Below are 26065 nucleotides of genomic sequence, written 5' to 3' on the forward strand. Positions count from 1 at the left end.
CAAAACGTCTTTATTTCTGCTGAAAAACACGTTTTGACAATTTCTGAGCACTGGGGTTAAGGGCTGACTCAATGTGCTCTTCTGAGCCAGGCAGTTACACTGCGAATCTAAGGGCTGAGAAAAAGCGTTTATTTCGGGCTGAAAAACACGTTTTGAAAACTGTGTTGTTCCTACCCTATAAGTTACATGGTGGTGACCAAAGTTGCCAAAACATGTTTATTTCTGCTGAAAAACACGATTTGACAATTTCTGAGCACTGGGGTTAAGGGCTGACTCAATGTGCTCTTCTGAGCCAGGCAGTTACACTGCGAATCTAAGGGCTGAGAAAAAGCGTTTATTTCGGGCTGAAAAACACGTTTTGAAAACTGTGCTGTTCCTGCCCTATAAGTTACATGGTGGTGACCAAAGTTGCCAAAACATGTTTATTTCTGCTGAAAAACACGTTTTGACAATTTCTGAGCACTGGGGTTAAGGGCTGACTCAGTGTGCTCTTCTGAGCCAGGCAGTTACACTGCGAATCTAAGGGCTGAGAAAAAGCGTTTATTTCGGGCTGAAAAACACGTTTTGAAAACTGTGTTGTTCCTACCCTATAAGTTACATGGGGGTTACCAAAGTTGCCAAAACATGTTTATTTCTGCTGAAAAACACGTTTTGACAATTTCTGTACACTGGGGTTAAGGGCTGACTCAATGTGCTCTTCTGAGCCAGGCAGTTACACTGCGATTCTAAGGGCTGACAAAACGCGTTTATTTCGGGCTGAAAAACACGTTTTGAAAACTGTGCTGTTCCTGCCCTATAAGTTACATGGTGGTGACCAAAGTTGCCAAAACGTCTTTATTTCTGCTGAAAAACACGTTTTGACAATTTCTGCACACTGGGGTTAAGGGCTGACTCAATGTGCTCTTCTGAGCCAGGCAGTTACACAGCGATTCTAAGGGCTGACAAAACGCGTTTATTTCGGGCTGAAAAACACGTTTTGAAAACTGTGCTGTTCCTGCCCTATAAGTTACATGGTGGTGACCAAAGTTGCCAAAACGTCTTTATTTCTGCTGAAAAACACGTTTTGACAATTTCTGAGCACTGGGGTTAAGGGCTGACTCAATGTGCTCTTCTGAGCCAGGCAGTTACACAGCGATTCTAAGGGCTGACAAAACGCGTTTATTTCGGGCTGAAAAACACGTTTTGAAAACTGTGTTGTTCCTACCCTATAAGTTACATGGGGGTTACCAAAGTTGCCAAAACATGTTTATTTCTGCTGAAAAACACGTTTTGACAATTTCTGTACACTGGGGTTAAGGGCTGACTCAATGTGCTCTTCTGAGCCAGGCAGTTACACAGCGATTCTAAGGGCTGACAAAACGCGTTTATTTCGGGCTGAAAAACACGTTTTGAAAACTGTGCTGTTCCTGCCCTATAAGTTACATGGTGGTGACCAAAGTTGCCAAAACGTCTTTATTTCTGCTGAAAAACACGTTTTGACAATTTCTGAGCACTGGGGTTAAGGGCTGACTCAATGTGCTCTTCTGTGCCAGGCAGTTACACTGCGAATCTAAGGGCTGAGAAAAAGCGTTTATTTCGGGCTGAAAAACACGTTTTGAAAACTGTGTTGTTCCTACCCTATAAGTTACATGGGGGTTACCAAAGTTGCCAAAACATGTTTATTTCTGCTGAAAAACACATTTTGACAATTTCTGTACACTGGGGTTAAGGGCTGACTCAATGTGCTCTTCTGAGCCAGGCAGTTACACAGCGATTCTAAGGGCTGACAAAACGCGTTTATTTCGGGCTGAAAAACACGTTTTGAAAACTGTGTTGTTCCTGCCCTAAAAGTTACATGGTGGTGACCAAAGTTGCCAAAACGTGTTTATTTCTGCTGAAAAACACGATTTGACAATTTCTGAGCACTGGGGTTAAGGGCTGACTCAATGTGCTCTTCTGAGCCAGGCAGTTACACTGCGAATCTAAGGGCTGAGAAAAAGCGTTTATTTCGGGCTGAAAAACACGTTTTGAAAACTGTGCTGTTCCTGCCCTATAAGTTACATGGTGGTGACCAAAGTTGCCAAAACGTCTTTATTTCTGCTGAAAAACACGTTTTGACAATTTCTGAGCACTGGGGTTAAGGGCTGACTCAATGTGCTCTTCTGAGCCAGGCAGTTACACTGCGAATCTAAGGGCTGAGAAAAAGCGTTTATTTCGGGCTGAAAAACACGTTTTGAAAACTGTGTTGTTCCTGCCCTATAAGTTACACGGGGGTTACCAAAGTTGCCAAAACATGTTTATTTCTGCTGAAAAACACGTTTTGACAATTTCTGTACACTGGGGTTAAGGGCTGACTCAATGTGCTCTTCTGAGCCAGGCAGTTACACTGCGATTCTAAGGGCTGACAAAACGCGTTTATTTCGGGCTGAAAAACACGTTTTGAAAACTGTGCTGTTCCTGCCCTATAAGTTACATGGTGGTGACCAAAGTTGCCAAAACGTCTTTATTTCTGCTGAAAAACACGTTTTGACAATTTCTGAGCACTGGGGTTAAGGGCTGACTCAATGTGCTCTTCTGAGCCAGGCAGTTACACTGCGAATCTAAGGGCTGAGAAAAAGCGTTTATTTCGGGCTGAAAAACACGTTTTGAAAACTGTGTTGTTCCTACCCTATAAGTTACATGGTGGTGACCAAAGTTGCCAAAACATGTTTATTTCTGCTGAAAAACACGATTTGACAATTTCTGAGCACTGGGGTTAAGGGCTGACTCAATGTGCTCTTCTGAGCCAGGCAGTTACACTGCGAATCTAAGGGCTGAGAAAAAGCGTTTATTTCGGGCTGAAAAACACGTTTTGAAAACTGTGCTGTTCCTGCCCTATAAGTTACATGGTGGTGACCAAAGTTGCCAAAACATGTTTATTTCTGCTGAAAAACACGTTTTGACAATTTCTGAGCACTGGGGTTAAGGGCTGACTCAGTGTGCTCTTCTGAGCCAGGCAGTTACACTGCGAATCTAAGGGCTGAGAAAAAGCGTTTATTTCGGGCTGAAAAACACGTTTTGAAAACTGTGTTGTTCCTACCCTATAAGTTACATGGGGGTTACCAAAGTTGCCAAAACATGTTTATTTCTGCTGAAAAACACGTTTTGACAATTTCTGTACACTGGGGTTAAGGGCTGACTCAATGTGCTCTTCTGAGCCAGGCAGTTACACTGCGATTCTAAGGGCTGACAAAACGCGTTTATTTCGGGCTGAAAAACACGTTTTGAAAACTGTGCTGTTCCTGCCCTATAAGTTACATGGTGGTGACCAAAGTTGCCAAAACGTCTTTATTTCTGCTGAAAAACACGTTTTGACAATTTCTGCACACTGGGGTTAAGGGCTGACTCAATGTGCTCTTCTGAGCCAGGCAGTTACACAGCGATTCTAAGGGCTGACAAAACGCGTTTATTTCGGGCTGAAAAACACGTTTTGAAAACTGTGCTGTTCCTGCCCTATAAGTTACATGGTGGTGACCAAAGTTGCCAAAACGTCTTTATTTCTGCTGAAAAACACGTTTTGACAATTTCTGAGCACTGGGGTTAAGGGCTGACTCAATGTGCTCTTCTGAGCCAGGCAGTTACACAGCGATTCTAAGGGCTGACAAAACGTGTTTATTTCGGGCTGAAAAACACGTTTTGAAAACTGTGTTGTTCCTGCCCTATAAGTTACATGGTGGTGACCAAAGTTGCCAAAACGTGTTTATTTCTGCTGAAAAACACGTTTTGACAATTTCTGAGCACTGGGGTTAAGGGCTGACTCAGTGTGCTCTTCTGAGCCAGGCAGTTACACAGCGATTCTAAGGGCTGACAAAACGCGTTTATTTCGGGCTGAAAAACACGTTTTGAAAACTGTGTTGTTCCTGCCCTATAAGTTACATGGTGGTGACCAAAGTTACCAAAACGTGTTTATTTCTGCTGAAAAACACGTTTTGACAATTTCTGAGCACTGGGGTTAAGGGCTGACTCAGTGTGCTCTTCTGAGCCAGGCAGTTACACTGCGAATCTAAGGGCTGAGAAAAAGCGTTTATTTCGGGCTGAAAAACACGTTTTGAAAACTGTGTTGTTCCTACCCTATAAGTTACATGGGGGTTACCAAAGTTGCCAAAACATGTTTATTTCTGCTGAAAAACACGTTTTGACAATTTCTGTACACTGGGGTTAAGGGCTGACTCAATGTGCTCTTCTGAGCCAGGCAGTTACACTGCGATTCTAAGGGCTGACAAAACGCGTTTATTTCGGGCTGAAAAACACGTTTTGAAAACTGTGCTGTTCCTGCCCTATAAGTTACATGGTGGTGACCAAAGTTGCCAAAACATGTTTATTTCTGCTGAAAAACACGTTTTGACAATTTCTGAGCACTGGGGTTAAGGGCTGACTCAGTGTGCTCTTCTGAGCCAGGCAGTTACACTGCGAATCTAAGGGCTGAGAAAAAGCGTTTATTTCGGGCTGAAAAACACGTTTTGAAAACTGTGTTGTTCCTACCCTATAAGTTACATGGGGGTTACCAAAGTTGCCAAAACATGTTTATTTCTGCTGAAAAACACGTTTTGACAATTTCTGTACACTGGGGTTAAGGGCTGACTCAATGTGCTCTTCTGAGCCAGGCAGTTACACTGCGATTCTAAGGGCTGACAAAACGCGTTTATTTCGGGCTGAAAAACACGTTTTGAAAACTGTGCTGTTCCTGCCCTATAAGTTACATGGTGGTGACCAAAGTTGCCAAAACGTCTTTATTTCTGCTGAAAAACACGTTTTGACAATTTCTGAGCACTGGGGTTAAGGGCTGACTCAATGTGCTCTTCTGAGCCAGGCAGTTACACTGCGAATCTAAGGGCTGAGAAAAAGCGTTTATTTCGGGCTGAAAAACACGTTTTGAAAACTGTGTTGTTCCTACCCTATAAGTTACATGGGGGTTACCAAAGTTGCCAAAACATGTTTATTTCTGCTGAAAAACACGTTTTGACAATTTCTGTACACTGGGGTTAAGGGCTGACTCAATGTGCTCTTCTGAGCCAGGCAGTTACACAGCGAGTCTAAGGGCTGACAAAACGCGTTTATTTCGGGCTGAAAAACACGTTTTGAAAACTGTGCTGTTCCTGCCCTATAAGTTACATGGTGGTGACCAAAGTTGCCAAAACGTCTTTATTTCTGCTGAAAAACACGTTTTGACAATTTCTGAGCACTGGGGTTAAGGGCTGACTCAATGTGCTCTTCTGTGCCAGGCAGTTACACTGCGAATCTAAGGGCTGAGAAAAAGCGTTTATTTCGGGCTGAAAAACACGTTTTGAAAACTGTGTTGTTCCTACCCTATAAGTTACATGGAGGTTACCAAAGTTGCCAAAACATGTTTATTTCTGCTGAAAAACACATTTTGACAATTTCTGTACACTGGGGTTAAGGGCTGACTCAATGTGCTCTTCTGAGCCAGGCAGTTACACAGCGATTCTAAGGGCTGACAAAACGCGTTTATTTCGGGCTGAAAAACACGTTTTGAAAACTGTGTTGTTCCTGCCCTAAAAGTTACATGGTGGTGACCAAAGTTGCCAAAACGTGTTTATTTCTGCTGAAAAACACGATTTGACAATTTCTGAGCACTGGGGTTAAGGGCTGACTCAATGTGCTCTTCTGAGCCAGGCAGTTACACAGCGATTCTAAGGGCTGACAAAACGCGTTTATTTCGGGCTGAAAAACACGTTTTGAAAACTGTGTTGTTCCTGCCCTATAAGTTACATGGTGGTGACCAAAGTTGCCAAAACATGTTTATTTCTGCTGAAAAACACGTTTTGACAATTTCTGAGCACTGGGGTTAAGGGCTGACTCAGTGTGCTCTTCTGAGCCAGGCAGTTACACTGCGAATCTAAGGGCTGAGAAAAAGCGTTTATTTCGGGCTGAAAAACACGTTTTGAAAACTGTGCTGTTCCTACCCTATAAGTTACATGGGGGTTACCAAAGTTGCCAAAACATGTTTATTTCTGCTGAAAAACACGTTTTGACAATTTCTGTACACTGGGGTTAAGGGCTGACTCAATGTGCTCTTCTGAGCCAGGCAGTTACACTGCGATTCTAAAGGCTGACAAAACGCGTTTATTTCGGGCTGAAAAACACGTTTTGAAAACTGTGCTGTTCCTGCCCTATAAGTTACATGGTGGTGACCAAAGTTGCCAAAACATGTTTATTTCTGCTGAAAAACACGTTTTGACAATTTCTGAGCACTGGGGTTAAGGGCTGACTCAGTGTGCTCTTCTGAGCCAGGCAGTTACACTGCGAATCTAAGGGCTGAGAAAAAGCGTTTATTTCGGGCTGAAAAACACGTTTTGAAAACTGTGTTGTTCCTACCCTATAAGTTACATGGGGGTTACCAAAGTTGCCAAAACATGTTTATTTCTGCTGAAAAACACGTTTTGACAATTTCTGTAAACTGGGGTTAAGGGCTGATTCAATGTGCTCTTCTGAGCCAGGCAGTTACACTGCGATTCTAAGGGCTGACAAAACGCGTTTATTTCGGGCTGAAAAACACGTTTTGAAAACTGTGCTGTTCCTGCCCTATAAGTTACATGGTGGTGACCAAAGTTGCCAAAACGTCTTTATTTCTGCTGAAAAACACGTTTTGACAATTTCTGAGCACTGGGGTTAAGGGCTGACTCAATGTGCTCTTCTGAGCCAGGCAGTTACACTGCGAATCTAAGGGCTGAGAAAAAGCGTTTATTTCGGGCTGAAAAACACGTTTTGAAAACTGTGCTGTTCCTGCCCTGTAAGTTACATGGTGGTGACCAAAGTTGCCAAAACATGTTTATTTCTGCTGAAAAACACGTTTTGACAATTTCTGAGCACTGGGGTTAAGGGCTGACTCAGTGTGCTCTTCTGAGCCAGGCAGTTACACTGCGAATCTAAGGGCTGAGAAAAAGCGTTTATTTCGGGCTGAAAAACACGTTTTGAAAACTGTGTTGTTCCTACCCTATAAGTTACATGGGGGTTACCAAAGTTGCCAAAACATGTTTATTTCTGCTGAAAAACACGTTTTGACAATTTCTGTACACTGGGGTTAAGGGCTGACTCAATGTGCTCTTCTGAGCCAGGCAGTTACACTGCGATTCTAAGGGCTGACAAAACGCGTTTATTTCGGGCTGAAAAACACGTTTTGAAAACTGTGCTGTTCCTGCCCTATAAGTTACATGGTGGTGACCAAAGTTGCCAAAACATGTTTATTTCTGCTGAAAAACACGTTTTGACAATTTCTGAGCACTGGGGTTAAGGGCTGACTCAGTGTGCTCTTCTGAGCCAGACAGTTACACTGCGAATCTAAGGGCTGAGAAAAAGCGTTTATTTCGGGCTGAAAAACATGTTTTGAAAACTGTGTTGTTCCTACCCTATAAGTTACATGGGGGTTACCAAAGTTGCCAAAACACGTTTATTTCTGCTGAAAAACACGTTTTGACAATTTCTGTACACTGGGGTTAAGGGCTGACTCAATGTGCTCTTCTGAGCCAGGCAGTTACACTGCGATTCTAAGGGCTGACAAAACGCGTTTATTTCGGGCTGAAAAACACGTTTTGAAAACTGTGCTGTTCCTGCCCTATAAGTTACATGGTGGTGACCAAAGTTGCCAAAACGTCTTTATTTCTGCTGAAAAACACGTTTTGACAATTTCTGAGCACTGGGGTTAAGGGCTGACTCAATGTGCTCTTCTGAGCCAGGCAGTTACACTGCGAATCTAAGGGCTGAGAAAAAGCGTTTATTTCGGGCTGAAAAACACGTTTTGAAAACTGTGTTGTTCCTACCCTATAAGTTACATGGGGGTTACCAAAGTTGCCAAAACATGTTTATTTCTGCTGAAAAACACGTTTTGACAATTTCTGTACACTGGGGTTAAGGGCTGACTCAATGTGCTCTTCTGAGCCAGGCAGTTACACAGCGATTCTAAGGGCTGACAAAACGCGTTTATTTCGGGCTGAAAAACACGTTTTGAAAACTGTGCTGTTCCTGCCCTATAAGTTACATGGTGGTGACCAAAGTTGCCAAAACGTCTTTATTTCTGCTGAAAAACACGTTTTGACAATTTCTGAGCACTGGGGTTAAGGGCTGACTCAATGTGCTCTTCTGTGCCAGGCAGTTACACTGCGAATCTAAGGGCTGAGAAAAAGCGTTTATTTCGGGCTGAAAAACACGTTTTGAAAACTGTGTTGTTCCTACCCTATAAGTTACATGGGGGTTACCAAAGTTGCCAAAACATGTTTATTTCTGCTGAAAAACACATTTTGACAATTTCTGTACACTGGGGTTAAGGGCTGACTCAATGTGCTCTTCTGAGCCAGGCAGTTACACAGCGATTCTAAGGGCTGACAAAACGCGTTTATTTCGGGCTGAAAAACACGTTTTGAAAACTGTGTTGTTCCTGCCCTAAAAGTTACATGGTGGTGACCAAAGTTGCCAAAACGTGTTTATTTCTGCTGAAAAACACGATTTGACAATTTCTGAGCACTGGGGTTAAGGGCTGACTCAATGTGCTCTTCTGAGCCAGGCAGTTACACTGCGAATCTAAGGGCTGAGAAAAAGCGTTTATTTCGGGCTGAAAAACACGTTTTGAAAACTGTGCTGTTCCTGCCCTATAAGTTACATGGTGGTGACCAAAGTTGCCAAAACGTCTTTATTTCTGCTGAAAAACACGTTTTGACAATTTCTGAGCACTGGCGTTAAGGGCTGACTCAATGTGCTCTTCTGAGCCAGGCAGTTACACTGCGAATCTAAGGGCTGAGAAAAAGCGTTTATTTCGGGCTGAAAAACACGTTTTGAAAACTGTGTTGTTCCTGCCGTATAAGTTACATGGTGGTGACCAAAGTTGCCAAAACGTGTTTATTTCTGCTGAAAAACACGATTTGACAATTTCTGAGCACTGGGGTTAAGGGCTGACTCAATGTGCTCTTCTGAGCCAGGCAGTTACACAGCGATTCTAAGGGCTGACAAAACGCGTTTATTTCGGGCTGAAAAACACGTTTTGAAAACTGTGTTGTTCCTGCCCTATAAGTTACATGGTGGTGACCAAAGTTGCCAAAACATGTTTATTTCTGCTGAAAAACACGTTTTGACAATTTCTGAGCACTGGGGTTAAGGGCTGACTCAGTGTGCTCTTCTGAGCCAGGCAGTTACACTGCGAATCTAAGGGCTGAGAAAAAGCGTTTATTTCGGGCTGAAAAACACGTTTTGAAAACTGTGTTGTTCCTACCCTATAAGTTACATGGGGGTTACCAAAGTTGCCAAAACATGTTTATTTCTGCTGAAAAACACGTTTTGACAATTTCTGTACACTGGGGTTAAGGGCTGACTCAATGTGCTCTTCTGAGCCAGGCAGTTACACTGCGATTCTAAAGGCTGACAAAACGCGTTTATTTCGGGCTGAAAAACACGTTTTGAAAACTGTGCTGTTCCTGCCCTATAAGTTACATGGTGGTGACCAAAGTTGCCAAAACATGTTTATTTCAGCTGAAAAACACGTTTTGACAATTTCTGAGCACTGGGGATAAGGGCTGACTCAGTGTGCTCTTCTGAGCCAGGCAGTTACACTGCGAATCTAAGGGCTGAGAAAAAGCGTTTATTTCGGGCTGAAAAACACGTTTTGAAAACTGTGTTGTTCCTACCCTATAAGTTACATGGGGGTTACCAAAGTTGCCAAAACATGTTTATTTCTGCTGAAAAACACGTTTTGACAATTTCTGTAAACTGGGGTTAAGGGCTGATTCAATGTGCTCTTCTGAGCCAGGCAGTTACACTGCGATTCTAAGGGCTGACAAAACGCGTTTATTTCGGGCTGAAAAACACGTTTTGAAAACTGTGCTGTTCCTGCCCTATAAGTTACATGGTGGTGACCAAAGTTGCCAAAACGTCTTTATTTCTGCTGAAAAACACGTTTTGACAATTTCTGAGCACTGGGGTTAAGGGCTGACTCAATGTGCTCTTCTGAGCCAGGCAGTTACACTGCGAATCTAAGGGCTGAGAAAAAGCGTTTATTTCGGGCTGAAAAACACGTTTTGAAAACTGTGCTGTTCCTGCCCTGTAAGTTACATGGTGGTGACCAAAGTTGCCAAAACATGTTTATTTCTGCTGAAAAACACGTTTTGACAATTTCTGAGCACTGGGGTTAAGGGCTGACTCAGTGTGCTCTTCTGAGCCAGGCAGTTACACTGCGAATCTAAGGGCTGAGAAAAAGCGTTTATTTCGGGCTGAAAAACACGTTTTGAAAACTGTGTTGTTCCTACCCTATAAGTTACATGGGGGTTACCAAAGTTGCCAAAACATGTTTATTTCTGCTGAAAAACACGTTTTGACAATTTCTGTACACTGGGGTTAAGGGCTGACTCAATGTGCTCTTCTGAGCCAGGCAGTTACACTGCGATTCTAAGGGCTGACAAAACGCGTTTATTTCGGGCTGAAAAACACGTTTTGAAAACTGTGCTGTTCCTGCCCTATAAGTTACATGGTGGTGACCAAAGTTGCCAAAACATGTTTATTTCTGCTGAAAAACACGTTTTGACAATTTCTGAGCACTGGGGTTAAGGGCTGACTCAGTGTGCTCTTCTGAGCCAGACAGTTACACTGCGAATCTAAGGGCTGAGAAAAAGCGTTTATTTCGGGCTGAAAAACATGTTTTGAAAACTGTGTTGTTCCTACCCTATAAGTTACATGGGGGTTACCAAAGTTGCCAAAACACGTTTATTTCTGCTGAAAAACACGTTTTGACAATTTCTGTACACTGGGGTTAAGGGCTGACTCAATGTGCTCTTCTGAGCCAGGCAGTTACACTGCGATTCTAAGGGCTGACAAAACGCGTTTATTTCGGGCTGAAAAACACGTTTTGAAAACTGTGCTGTTCCTGCCCTATAAGTTACATGGTGGTGACCAAAGTTGCCAAAACGTCTTTATTTCTGCTGAAAAACACGTTTTGACAATTTCTGAGCACTGGGGTTAAGGGCTGACTCAATGTGCTCTTCTGAGCCAGGCAGTTACACTGCGAATCTAAGGGCTGAGAAAAAGCGTTTATTTCGGGCTGAAAAACACGTTTTGAAAACTGTGTTGTTCCTACCCTATAAGTTACATGGGGGTTACCAAAGTTGCCAAAACATGTTTATTTCTGCTGAAAAACACGTTTTGACAATTTCTGTACACTGGGGTTAAGGGCTGACTCAATGTGCTCTTCTGAGCCAGGCAGTTACACAGCGATTCTAAGGGCTGACAAAACGCGTTTATTTCGGGCTGAAAAACACGTTTTGAAAACTGTGCTGTTCCTGCCCTATAAGTTACATGGTGGTGACCAAAGTTGCCAAAACGTCTTTATTTCTGCTGAAAAACACGTTTTGACAATTTCTGAGCACTGGGGTTAAGGGCTGACTCAATGTGCTCTTCTGTGCCAGGCAGTTACACTGCGAATCTAAGGGCTGAGAAAAAGCGTTTATTTCGGGCTGAAAAACACGTTTTGAAAACTGTGTTGTTCCTACCCTATAAGTTACATGGGGGTTACCAAAGTTGCCAAAACATGTTTATTTCTGCTGAAAAACACATTTTGACAATTTCTGTACACTGGGGTTAAGGGCTGACTCAATGTGCTCTTCTGAGCCAGGCAGTTACACAGCGATTCTAAGGGCTGACAAAACGCGTTTATTTCGGGCTGAAAAACACGTTTTGAAAACTGTGTTGTTCCTGCCCTAAAAGTTACATGGTGGTGACCAAAGTTGCCAAAACGTGTTTATTTCTGCTGAAAAACACGATTTGACAATTTCTGAGCACTGGGGTTAAGGGCTGACTCAATGTGCTCTTCTGAGCCAGGCAGTTACACTGCGAATCTAAGGGCTGAGAAAAAGCGTTTATTTCGGGCTGAAAAACACGTTTTGAAAACTGTGCTGTTCCTGCCCTATAAGTTACATGGTGGTGACCAAAGTTGCCAAAACGTCTTTATTTCTGCTGAAAAACACGTTTTGACAATTTCTGAGCACTGGGGTTAAGGGCTGACTCAATGTGCTCTTCTGAGCCAGGCAGTTACACTGCGAATCTAAGGGCTGAGAAAAAGCGTTTATTTCGGGCTGAAAAACACGTTTTGAAAACTGTGTTGTTCCTGCCCTATAAGTTACACGGGGGTTACCAAAGTTGCCAAAACATGTTTATTTCTGCTGAAAAACACGTTTTGACAATTTCTGTACACTGGGGTTAAGGGCTGACTCAATGTGCTCTTCTGAGCCAGGCAGTTACACTGCGATTCTAAGGGCTGACAAAACGCGTTTATTTCGGGCTGAAAAACACGTTTTGAAAACTGTGCTGTTCCTGCCCTATAAGTTACATGGTGGTGACCAAAGTTGCCAAAACGTCTTTATTTCTGCTGAAAAACACGTTTTGACAATTTCTGAGCACTGGGGTTAAGGGCTGACTCAATGTGCTCTTCTGAGCCAGGCAGTTACACTGCGAATCTAAGGGCTGAAAAAAAGCGTTTATTTCGGGCTGAAAAACACGTTTTGAAAACTGTGTTGTTCCTACCCTATAAGTTACATGGGGGTTACCAAAGTTGCCAAAACATGTTTATTTCTGCTGAAAAACACGTTTTGACAATTTCTGTACACTGGGGTTAAGGGCTGACTCAATGTGCTCTTCTGAGCCAGGCAGTTACACTGCGATTCTAAGGGCTGACAAAACGCGTTTATTTCGGGCTGAAAAACACGTTTTGAAAACTGTGCTGTTCCTGCCCTATAAGTTACATGGTGGTGACCAAAGTTGCCAAAACGTCTTTATTTCTGCTGAAAAACACGTTTTGACAATTTCTGAGCACTGGGGTTAAGGGCTGACTCAATGTGCTCTTCTGTGCCAGGCAGTTACACTGCGAATCTAAGGGCTGAGAAAAAGCGTTTATTTCGGGCTGAAAAACACGTTTTGAAAACTGTGTTGTTCCTACCCTATAAGTTACATGGGGGTTACCAAAGTTGCCAAAACATGTTTATTTCTGCTGAAAAACACATTTTGACAATTTCTGTACACTGGGGTTAAGGGCTGACTCAATGTGCTCTTCTGAGCCAGGCAGTTACACAGCGATTCTAAGGGCTGACAAAACGCGTTTATTTCGGGCTGAAAAACACGTTTTGAAAACTGTGTTGTTCCTGCCCTAAAAGTTACATGGTGGTGACCAAAGTTGCCAAAACGTGTTTATTTCTGCTGAAAAACACGATTTGACAATTTCTGAGCACTGGGGTTAAGGGCTGACTCAATGTGCTCTTCTGAGCCAGGCAGTTACACTGCGAATCTAAGGGCTGAGAAAAAGCGTTTATTTCGGGCTGAAAAACACGTTTTGAAAACTGTGCTGTTCCTGCCCTATAAGTTACATGGTGGTGACCAAAGTTGCCAAAACGTCTTTATTTCTGCTGAAAAACACGTTTTGACAATTTCTGAGCACTGGGGTTAAGGGCTGACTCAATGTGCTCTTCTGAGCCAGGCAGTTACACTGCGAATCTAAGGGCTGAGAAAAAGCGTTTATTTCGGGCTGAAAAACACGTTTTGAAAACTGTGTTGTTCCTGCCCTATAAGTTACACGGGGGTTACCAAAGTTGCCAAAACATGTTTATTTCTGCTGAAAAACACGTTTTGACAATTTCTGTACACTGGGGTTAAGGGCTGACTCAATGTGCTCTTCTGAGCCAGGCAGTTACACAGCGATTCTAAGGGCTGACAAAACGCGTTTATTTCGGGCTGAAAAACACGTTTTGAAAACTGTGCTGTTCCTGCCCTATAAGTTACATGGTGGTGACCAAAGTTGCCAAAACGTCTTTATTTCTGCTGAAAAACACGTTTTGACAATTTCTGAGCACTGGGGTTAAGGGCTGACTCAATGTGCTCTTCTGAGCCAGGCAGTTACACAGCGATTCTAAGGGCTGACAAAACGCGTTTATTTCGGGCTGAAAAACACGTTTTGAAAACTGTGTTGTTCCTGCCCTATAAGTTACATGGTGGTGACCAAAGTTGCCAAAACGTGTTTATTTCTGCTGAAAAACACGTTTTGACAATTTCTGAGCACTGGGGTTAAGGGCTGACTCAGTGTGCTCTTCTGAGCCAGGCAGTTACACAGCGATTCTAAGGGCTGACAAAACGCGTTTATTTCGGGCTGAAAAACACGTTTTGAAAACTGTGTTGTTCCTGCCCTATAAGTTACATGGTGGTGACCAAAGTTACCAAAACGTGTTTATTTCTGCTGAAAAACACGTTTTGACAATTTCTGAGCACTGGGGTTAAGGGCTGACTCAGTGTGCTCTTCTGAGCCAGGCAGTTACACTGCGAATCTAAGGGCTGAGAAAAAGCGTTTATTTCGGGCTGAAAAACACGTTTTGAAAACTGTGTTGTTCCTACCCTATAAGTTACATGGGGGTTACCAAAGTTGCCAAAACATGTTTATTTCTGCTGAAAAACACGTTTTGACAATTTCTGTACACTGGGGTTAAGGGCTGACTCAATGTGCTCTTCTGAGCCAGGCAGTTACACTGCGATTCTAAGGGCTGACAAAACGCGTTTATTTCGGGCTGAAAAACACGTTTTGAAAACTGTGCTGTTCCTGCCCTATAAGTTACATGGTGGTGACCAAAGTTGCCAAAACATGTTTATTTCTGCTGAAAAACACGTTTTGACAATTTCTGAGCACTGGGGTTAAGGGCTGACTCAGTGTGCTCTTCTGAGCCAGGCAGTTACACTGCGAATCTAAGGGCTGAGAAAAAGCGTTTATTTCGGGCTGAAAAACACGTTTTGAAAACTGTGTTGTTCCTACCCTATAAGTTACATGGGGGTTACCAAAGTTGCCAAAACATGTTTATTTCTGCTGAAAAACACGTTTTGACAATTTCTGTACACTGGGGTTAAGGGCTGACTCAATGTGCTCTTCTGAGCCAGGCAGTTACACTGCGATTCTAAGGGCTGACAAAACGCGTTTATTTCGGGCTGAAAAACACGTTTTGAAAACTGTGCTGTTCCTGCCCTATAAGTTACATGGTGGTGACCAAAGTTGCCAAAACGTCTTTATTTCTGCTGAAAAACACGTTTTGACAATTTCTGAGCACTGGGGTTAAGGGCTGACTCAATGTGCTCTTCTGAGCCAGGCAGTTACACTGCGAATCTAAGGGCTGAGAAAAAGCGTTTATTTCGGGCTGAAAAACACGTTTTGAAAACTGTGTTGTTCCTACCCTATAAGTTACATGGGGGTTACCAAAGTTGCCAAAACATGTTTATTTCTGCTGAAAAACACGTTTTGACAATTTCTGTACACTGGGGTTAAGGGCTGACTCAATGTGCTCTTCTGAGCCAGGCAGTTACACAGCGAGTCTAAGGGCTGACAAAACGCGTTTATTTCGGGCTGAAAAACACGTTTTGAAAACTGTGCTGTTCCTGCCCTATAAGTTACATGGTGGTGACCAAAGTTGCCAAAACGTCTTTATTTCTGCTGAAAAACACGTTTTGACAATTTCTGAGCACTGGGGTTAAGGGCTGACTCAATGTGCTCTTCTGTGCCAGGCAGTTACACTGCGAATCTAAGGGCTGAGAAAAAGCGTTTATTTCGGGCTGAAAAACACGTTTTGAAAACTGTGTTGTTCCTACCCTATAAGTTACATGGAGGTTACCAAAGTTGCCAAAACATGTTTATTTCTGCTGAAAAACACATTTTGACAATTTCTGTACACTGGGGTTAAGGGCTGACTCAATGTGCTCTTCTGAGCCAGGCAGTTACACAGCGATTCTAAGGGCTGACAAAACGCGTTTATTTCGGGCTGAAAAACACGTTTTGAAAACTGTGTTGTTCCTGCCCTAAAAGTTACATGGTGGTGACCAAAGTTGCCAAAACGTGTTTATTTCTGCTGAAAAACACGATTTGACAATTTCTGAGCACTGGGGTTAAGGGCTGACTCAATGTGCTCTTCTGAGCCAGGCAGTTACACAGCGATTCTAAGGGCTGACAAAACGCGTTTATTTCGGGCTGAAAAACACGTTTTGAAAACTGTGTTGTTCCTGCCCTATAAGTTACATGGTGGTGACCAAAGTTGCCAAAACATGTTTATTTCTGCTGAAAAACACGTTTTGACAATTTCTGAGCACTGGGGTTAAGGGCTGACTCAGTGTGCTCTTCTGAGCCAGGCAGTTACACTGCGAATCTAAGGGCTGAGAAAAAGCGTTTATTTCGGGCTGAAAAACACGTTTTGAAAACTGTGTTGTTCCTACCCTATAAGTTACATGGGGGTTACCAAAGTTGCCAAAACATGTTTATTTCTGCTGAAAAACACGTTTTGACAATTTCTGTACACTGGGGTTAAGGGCTGACTCAATGTGCTCTTCTGAGCCAGGCAGTTACACTGCGATTCTAAAGGCTGACAAAACGCGTTTATTTCGGGCTGAAAAACACGTTTTGAAAACTGTGCTGTTCCTGCCCTATAAGTTACATGGTGGTGACCAAAGTTGCCAAAACATGTTTATTTCAGCTGAAAAACACGTTTTGACAATTTCTGAGCACTGGGGATAAGGGCTGACTCAGTGTGCTCTTCTGAGCCAGGCAGTTACACTGCGAATCTAAGGGCTGAGAAAAAGCGTTTATTTCGGGCTGAAAAACACGTTTTGAAAACTGTGTTGTTCCTACCCTATAAGTTACATGGGGGTTACCAAAGTTGCCAAAACATGTTTATTTCTGCTGAAAAACACGTTTTGACAATTTCTGTAAACTGGGGTTAAGGGCTGATTCAATGTGCTCTTCTGAGCCAGGCAGTTACACTGCGATTCTAAGGGCTGACAAAACGCGTTTATTTCGGGCTGAAAAACACGTTTTGAAAACTGTGCTGTTCCTGCCCTATAAGTTACATGGTGGTGACCAAAGTTGCCAAAACGTCTTTATTTCTGCTGAAAAACACGTTTTGACAATTTCTGAGCACTGGGGTTAAGGGCTGACTCAATGTGCTCTTCTGAGCCAGGCAGTTACACTGCGAATCTAAGGGCTGAGAAAAAGCGTTTATTTCGGGCTGAAAAACACGTTTTGAAAACTGTGCTGTTCCTGCCCTGTAAGTTACATGGTGGTGACCAAAGTTGCCAAAACATGTTTATTTCTGCTGAAAAACACGTTTTGACAATTTCTGAGCACTGGGGTTAAGGGCTGACTCAGTGTGCTCTTCTGAGCCAGGCAGTTACACTGCGATTCTAAGGGCTGACAAAACGCGTTTATTTCGGGCTGAAAAACACGTTTTGAAAACTGTGCTGTTCCTGCCCTATAAGTTACATGGTGGTGACCAAAGTTGCCAAAACATGTTTATTTCTGCTGAAAAACACGTTTTGACAATTTCTGAGCACTGGGGTTAAGGGCTGACTCAGTGTGCTCTTCTGAGCCAGACAGTTACACTGCGAATCTAAGGGCTGAGAAAAAGCGTTTATTTCGGGCTGAAAAACATGTTTTGAAAACTGTGTTGTTCCTACCCTATAAGTTACATGGGGGTTACCAAAGTTGCCAAAACACGTTTATTTCTGCTGAAAAACACGTTTTGACAATTTCTGTACACTGGGGTTAAGGGCTGACTCAATGTGCTCTTCTGAGCCAGGCAGTTACACTGCGATTCTAAGGGCTGACAAAACGCGTTTATTTCGGGCTGAAAAACACGTTTTGAAAACTGTGCTGTTCCTGCCCTATAAGTTACATGGTGGTGACCAAAGTTGCCAAAACGTCTTTATTTCTGCTGAAAAACACGTTTTGAAAATTTCTGAGCACTGGGGTTAAGGGCTGACTCAATGTGCTCTTCTGAGCCAGGCAGTTACACTGCGAATCTAAGGGCTGAGAAAAAGCGTTTATTTCGGGCTGAAAAACACGTTTTGAAAACTGTGTTGTTCCTACCCTATAAGTTACATGGGGGTTACCAAAGTTGCCAAAACATGTTTATTTCTGCTGAAAAACACGTTTTGACAATTTCTGTACACTGGGGTTAAGGGCTGACTCAATGTGCTCTTCTGAGCCAGGCAGTTACACAGCGATTCTAAGGGCTGACAAAACGCGTTTATTTCGGGCTGAAAAACACGTTTTGAAAACTGTGCTGTTCCTGCCCTATAAGTTACATGGTGGTGACCAAAGTTGCCAAAACGTCTTTATTTCTGCTGAAAAACACGTTTTGACAATTTCTGAGCACTGGGGTTAAGGGCTGACTCAATGTGCTCTTCTGTGCCAGGCAGTTACACTGCGAATCTAAGGGCTGAGAAAAAGCGTTTATTTCGGGCTGAAAAACACGTTTTGAAAACTGTGTTGTTCCTACCCTATAAGTTACATGGGGGTTACCAAAGTTGCCAAAACATGTTTATTTCTGCTGAAAAACACATTTTGACAATTTCTGTACACTGGGGTTAAGGGCTGACTCAATGTGCTCTTCTGAGCCAGGCAGTTACACAGCGATTCTAAGGGCTGACAAAACGCGTTTATTTCGGGCTGAAAAACACGTTTTGAAAACTGTGTTGTTCCTGCCCTAAAAGTTACATGGTGGTGACCAAAGTTGCCAAAACGTGTTTATTTCTGCTGAAAAACACGATTTGACAATTTCTGAGCACTGGGGTTAAGGGCTGACTCAATGTGCTCTTCTGAGCCAGGCAGTTACACTGCGAATCTAAGGGCTGAGAAAAAGCGTTTATTTCGGGCTGAAAAACACGTTTTGAAAACTGTGCTGTTCCTGCCCTATAAGTTACATGGTGGTGACCAAAGTTGCCAAAACGTCTTTATTTCTGCTGAAAAACACGTTTTGACAATTTCTGAGCACTGGGGTTAAGGGCTGACTCAATGTGCTCTTCTGAGCCAGGCAGTTACACTGCGAATCTAAGGGCTGAGAAAAAGCGTTTATTTCGGGCTGAAAAACACGTTTTGAAAACTGTGTTGTTCCTGCCCTATAAGTTACACGGGGGTTACCAAAGTTGCCAAAACATGTTTATTTCTGCTGAAAAACACGTTTTGACAATTTCTGTACACTGGGGTTAAGGGCTGACTCAATGTGCTCTTCTGAGCCAGGCAGTTACACTGCGATTCTAAGGGCTGACAAAACGCGTTTATTTCGGGCTGAAAAACACGTTTTGAAAACTGTGCTGTTCCTGCCCTATAAGTTACATGGTGGTGACCAAAGTTGCCAAAACGTCTTTATTTCTGCTGAAAAACACGTTTTGACAATTTCTGAGCACTGGGGTTAAGGGCTGACTCAATGTGCTCTTCTGAGCCAGGCAGTTACACTGCGAATCTAAGGGCTGAAAAAAAGCGTTTATTTCGGGCTGAAAAACACGTTTTGAAAACTGTGTTGTTCCTACCCTATAAGTTACATGGGGGTTACCAAAGTTGCCAAAACATGTTTATTTCTGCTGAAAAACACGTTTTGACAATTTCTGTACACTGGGGTTAAGGGCTGACTCAATGTGCTCTTCTGAGCCAGGCAGTTACACTGCGATTCTAAGGGCTGACAAAACGCGTTTATTTCGGGCTGAAAAACACGTTTTGAAAACTGTGCTGTTCCTGCCCTATAAGTTACATGGTGGTGACCAAAGTTGCCAAAACGTCTTTATTTCTGCTGAAAAACACGTTTTGACAATTTCTGAGCACTGGGGTTAAGGGCTGACTCAATGTGCTCTTCTGAGCCAGGCAGTTACACTGCGAATCTAAGGGCTGAGAAAAAGCGTTTATTTCGGGCTGAAAAACACGTTTTGAAAACTGTGTTGTTCCTACCCTATAAGTTACATGGGGGTTACCAAAGTTGCCAAAACATGTTTATTTCTGCTGAAAAACACATTTTGACAATTTCTGTACACTGGGGTTAAGGGCTGACTCAATGTGCTCTTCTGAGCCAGGCAGTTACACAGCGATTCTAAGGGCTGACAAAACGCGTTTATTTCGGGCTGAAAAACACGTTTTGAAAACTGTGTTGTTCCTGCCCTAAAAGTTACATGGTGGTGACCAAAGTTGCCAAAACGTGTTTATTTCTGCTGAAAAACACGATTTGACAATTTCTGAGCAATGGGGTTAAGGGCTGACTCAATGTGCTCTTCTGAGCCAGGCAGTTACACTGCGAATCTAAGGGCTGAGAAAAAGCGTTTATTTCGGGCTGAAAAACACGTTTTGAAAACTGTGCTGTTCCTGCCCTATAAGTTACATGGTGGTGACCAAAGTTGCCAAAACGTCTTTATTTCTGCTGAAAAACACGTTTTGACAATTTCTGAGCACTGGGGTTAAGGGCTGACTCAATGTGCTCTTCTGAGCCAGGCAGTTACACTGCGAATCTAAGGGCTGAGAAAAAGCGTTTATTTCGGGCTGAAAAACACGTTTTGAAAACTGTGTTGTTCCTGCCCTATAAGTTACACGGGGGTTACCAAAGTTGCCAAAACATGTTTATTTCTGCTGAAAAACACGTTTTGACAATTTCTGTACACTGGGGTTAAGGGCTGACTCAATGTGCTCTTCTGAGCCAGGCAGTTACACAGCAATTCTAAAGGCTGACAAAACGCGTTTATTTCGGGCTGAAAAACACGTTTTGAAAACTGTGTTGTTCCTGCCCTATAAGTTACATGGTGGTGACCAAAGTTGCCAAAACGTCTTTATTTCTGCTGAAAAACACGTTTTGACAATTTCTGAGCACTGGGGTTAAGGGCTGACTCAATCTGCTCTTCTGAGCCAGGCAGTTACACTGCGAATCTAAGGGCTGAGAAAAAGCGTTTATTTCGGGCTGAAAAACACGTTTTGAAAACTGTGTTGTTCCTACCCTATAAGTTACATGGGGGTTACCAAAGTTGCCAAAACATGTTTATTTCAGCTGAAAAACACGTTTTGACAATTTCTGTACACTGGGGTTAAGGGCTGACTCAATGTGCTCTTCTGAGCCAGGCAGTTACACAGCGATTCTAAGGGCTGACAAAACGCGTTTATTTCGGGCCGAAAAACACGTTTTGAAAACTGTGTTGTTCCTGCCCTATAAGTTACATGGGGGTTACCAAAGTTGCCAAAACATGTTTATTTCTGCTGAAAAACACGTTTTGACAATTTCTGTACACTGGGGTTAAGGGCTGACTCAATGTGCTCTTCTGAGCCAGGCAGTTACACTGCGATTCTAAGGGCTGACAAAACGCGTTTATTTCGGGCTGAAAAACACGTTTTGAAAACTGTGCTGTTCCTGCCCTATAAGTTACATGGTGGTGACCAAAGTTGCCAAAACGTCTTTATTTCTGCTGAAAAACACGTTTTGACAATTTCTGAGCACTGGGGTTAAGGGCTGACTCAATGTGCTCTTCTGAGCCAGGCAGTTACACTGCGAATCTAAGGGCTGAGAAAAAGCGTTTATTTCGGGCTGAAAAACACGTTTTGAAAACTGTGCTGTTCCTGCCCTATAAGTTACATGGTGGTGACCAAAGTTATCAAAACATGTTTATTTCTGCTGAAAAACACGTTTTGACAATTTCTGAGCACTGGGGTTAAGGGCTGACTCAGTGTGCTCTTCTGAGCCAGGCAGTTACACTGCGAATCTAAGGGATGAGAAAAAGCGTTTATTTCGGGCTGAAAAACACGTTTTGAAAACTGTGTTGTTCCTACCCTATAAGTTACATGGGGGTTACCAAAGTTGCCAAAACATGTTTATTTCTGCTGAAAAACACGTTTTGACAATTTCTGTAAACTGGGGTTAAGGGCTGACTCAATGTGCTCTTCTGAGCAAGGCAGTTACACTGCGATTCTAAGGGCTGACAAAACGCGTTTATTTCGGGCTGAAAAACACGTTTTGAAAACTGTGCTGTTCCTGCCCTATAAGTTACATGGTGGTGACCAAAGTTGCCAAAACGTCTTTATTTCTGCTGAAAAACACGTTTTGACAATTTCTGAGCACTGGGGTTAAGGGCTGACTCAATGTGCTCTTCTGAGCCAGGCAGTTACACTGCGAATCTAAGGGCTGAGAAAAAGCGTTTATTTCGGGCTGAAAAACACGTTTTGAAAACTGTGCTGTTCCTGCCCTGTAAGTTACATGGTGGTGACCAAAGTTGCCAAAACGTGTTTATTTCTGCTGAAAAACACATTTTGACAATTTCTGTACACTGGGGTTAAGTGCTGACTCAATGTGCTCTTCTGAGCCAGGCAGTTACACAGCGATTCTAAGGGCTGACAAAACGCGTTTATTTCGGGCTGAAAAACACGTTTTGAAAACTGTGTTGTTCCTGCCCTATAAGTTACATGGGGGTTACCAAAGTTGCCAAAACATGTTTATTTCTGCTGAAAAACACGTTTTGACAATTTCTGTACACTGGGGTTAAGGGCTGACTCAATGTGCTCTTCTGAGCCAGGCAGTTACACTGCGAATCTAAGGGCTGAGAAAAAGCGTTTATTTCGGGCTGAAAAACACGTTTTGAAAACTGTGCTGTTCCTGCCCTGTAAGTTACATGGTGGTGACCAAAGTTGCCAAAACGTGTTTATTTCTGCTGAAAAACACATTTTGACAATTTCTGTACACTGGGGTTAAGTGCTGACTCAATGTGCTCTTCTGAGCCAGGCAGTTACACAGCGATTCTAAGGGCTGACAAAACGCGTTTATTTCGGGCTGAAAAACACGTTTTGAAAACTGTGTTGTTCCTACCCTATAAGTTACATGGGGGTTACCAAAGTTGCCAAAACATGTTTATTTCTGCTGAAAAACACGTTTTGACAATTTCTGAGCACTGGGGTTAAGGGCTGACTCAGTGTGCTCTTCTGAGCCAGGCAGTTACACTGCGAATCTAAGGGCTGAGAAAAAGCGTTTATTTCGGGCTGAAAAACACGTTTTGAAAACTGTGTTGTTCCTACCCTATAAGTTACATGGGGGGTACCAAAGTTGCCAAAACATGTTTATTTCTGCTGAAAAACACGTTTTGACAATTTCTGTACACTGGGGTTAAGGGCTGACTCAATGTGCTCTTCTGAGCCAGGCAGTTACACAGCGATTCTAAGGGCTGACAAAACGCGTTTATTTCGGGCTGAAAAACACGTTTTGAAAACTGTGCTGTTCCTGCCCTATAAGTTACATGGAGGTTACCAAAGTTGCCAAAACATGTTTATTTCTGCTGAAAAACACATTTTGACAATTTCTGTACACTGGGGTTAAGGGCTGACTCAATGTGCTCTTCTGAGCCAGGGAGTTACACAGCGATTCTAAGGGCTGACAAAACGCGTTTATTTCGGGCTGAAAAACACGTTTTGAAAACTGTGTTGTTCCTGCCCTAAAAGTTACATGGTGGTGACCAAAGTTGCCAAAACGTGTTTATTTCTGCTGAAAAACACGATTTGACAATTTCTGAGCACTGGGGTTAAGGGCTGACTCAATGTGCTCTTCTGAGCCAGGCAGTTACACTGCGAATCTAAGGGCTGAGAAAAAGCGTTTATTTCGGGCTGAAAAACACGTTTTGAAAACTGTGCTGTTCCTGCCCTATAAGTTACATGGTGGTGACCAAAGTTGCCAAAACATGTTTATTTCTGCTGAAAAACACGTTTTGACAATTTCTGAGCACTGGGGTTAAGGGCTGACTCAGTGTGCTCTTCTGAGCCAGGCAGTTACACTGCGAATCTAAGGGCTGAGAAAAAGCGTTTATTTCGGGCTGAAAAACACGTTTTGAAAACTGTGTTGTTCCTACCCTATAAGTTACATGGGGGTTACCAAAGTTGCCAAAACATGTTTATTTCTGCTGAAAAACACGTTTTGACAATTTCTGTACACTGGGGTTAAGGGCTGACTCAATGTGCTCTTCTGAGCCAGGCAGTTACACTGCGATTCTAAGGGCTGACAAAACGCGTTTATTTCTGGCTGAAAAACACGTTTTGAAAACTGTGCTGTTCCTGCCCTATAAGTTACATGGTGGTGACCAAAGTTGCCAAAACATGTTTATTTCTGCTGAAAAACACGTTTTGACAATTTCTGAGCACTGGGGTTAAGGGCTGACTCAGTGTGCTCTTCTGAGCCAGGCAGTTACACTGCGAATCTAAGGGCTGAGAAAAAGCGTTTATTTCGGGCTGAAAAACACGTTTTGAAAACTGTGTTGTTCCTACCCTATAAGTTACATGGGGGTTACCAAAGTTGCCAAAACATGTTTATTTCTGCTGAAAAACACGTTTTGACAATTTCTGTACACTGGGGTTAAGGGCTGACTCAATGTGCTCTTCTGAGCCAGGCAGTTACACTGCGATTCTAAGGGCTGACAAAACGCGTTTATTTCGGGCTGAAAAACACGTTTTGAAAACTGTGCTGTTCCTGCCCTATAAGTTACATGGTGGTGACCAAAGTTGCCAAAACGTCTTTATTTCTGCTGAAAAACACGTTTTGACAATTTCTGAGCACTGGGGTTAAGGGCTGACTCAATGTGCTCTTCTGAGCCAGGCAGTTACACTGCGAATCTAAGGGCTGAGAAAAAGCGTTTATTTCGGGCTGAAAAACACGTTTTGAAAACTGTGTTGTTCCTACCCTATAAGTTACATGGGGGTTACCAAAGTTGCCAAAACATGTTTATTTCAGCTGAAAAACACGTTTTGACAATTTCTGTACACTGGGGTTAAGGGCTGACTCAATGTGCTCTTCTGAGCCAGGCAGTTACACAGCGATTCTAAGGGCTGACAAAACGCGTTTATTTCGGGCCGAAAAACACGTTTTGAAAACTGTGTTGTTCCTGCCCTATAAGTTACATGGGGGTTACCAAAGTTGCCAAAACATGTTTATTTCTGCTGAAAAACACGTTTTGACAATTTCTGTACACTGGGGTTAAGGGCTGACTCAATGTGCTCTTCTGAGCCAGGCAGTTACACTGCGATTCTAAGGGCTGACAAAACGCGTTTATTTCGGGCTGAAAAACACGTTTTGAAAACTGTGCTGTTCCTGCCCTATAAGTTACATGGTGGTGACCAAAGTTGCCAAAACGTCTTTATTTCTGCTGAAAAACACGTTTTGACAATTTCTGAGCACTGGGGTTAAGGGCTGACTCAATGTGCTCTTCTGAGCCAGGCAGTTACACTGCGAATCTAAGGGCTGAGAAAAAGCGTTTATCTCGGGCTGAAAAACACGTTTTGAAAACTGTGCTGTTCCTGCCCTATAAGTTACATGGTGGTGACCAAAGTTATCAAAACATGTTTATTTCTGCTGAAAAACACGTTTTGACAATTTCTGAGCACTGGGGTTAAGGGCTGACTCAGTGTGCTCTTCTGAGCCAGGCAGTTACACTGCGAATCTAAGGGATGAGAAAAAGCGTTTATTTCGGGCTGAAAAACACGTTTTGAAAACTGTGTTGTTCCTACCCTATAAGTTACATGGGGGTTACCAAAGTTGCCAAAACATGTTTATTTCTGCTGAAAAACACGTTTTGACAATTTCTGTAAACTGGGGTTAAGGGCTGACTCAATGTGCTCTTCTGAGCAAGGCAGTTACACTGCGATTCTAAGGGCTGACAAAACGCGTTTATTTCGGGCTGAAAAACACGTTTTGAAAACTGTGCTGTTCCTGCCCTATAAGTTACATGGTGGTGACCAAAGTTGCCAAAACGTCTTTATTTCTGCTGAAAAACACGTTTTGACAATTTCTGAGCACTGGGGTTAAGGGCTGACTCAATGTGCTCTTCTGAGCCAGGCAGTTACACTGCGAATCTAAGGGCTGAGAAAAAGCGTTTATTTCGGGCTGAAAAACACGTTTTGAAAACTGTGCTGTTCCTGCCCTGTAAGTTACATGGTGGTGACCAAAGTTGCCAAAACGTGTTTATTTCTGCTGAAAAACACATTTTGACAATTTCTGTACACTGGGGTTAAGTGCTGACTCAATGTGCTCTTCTGAGCCAGGCAGTTACACAGCGATTCTAAGGGCTGACAAAACGCGTTTATTTCGGGCTGAAAAACACGTTTTGAAAACTGTGTTGTTCCTGCCCTATAAGTTACATGGGGGTTACCAAAGTTGCCAAAACATGTTTATTTCTGCTGAAAAACACGTTTTGACAATTTCTGTACACTGGGGTTAAGGGCTGACTCAATGTGCTCTTCTGAGCCAGGCAGTTACACTGCGAATCT

The sequence above is a fragment of the Atractosteus spatula genome, chromosome 8, assembly GCF_055471065.1.
Source record: "Atractosteus spatula isolate fAtrSpa1 chromosome 8, fAtrSpa1.hap1, whole genome shotgun sequence".
Lineage (NCBI taxonomy): Eukaryota > Metazoa > Chordata > Actinopteri > Semionotiformes > Lepisosteidae > Atractosteus > Atractosteus spatula.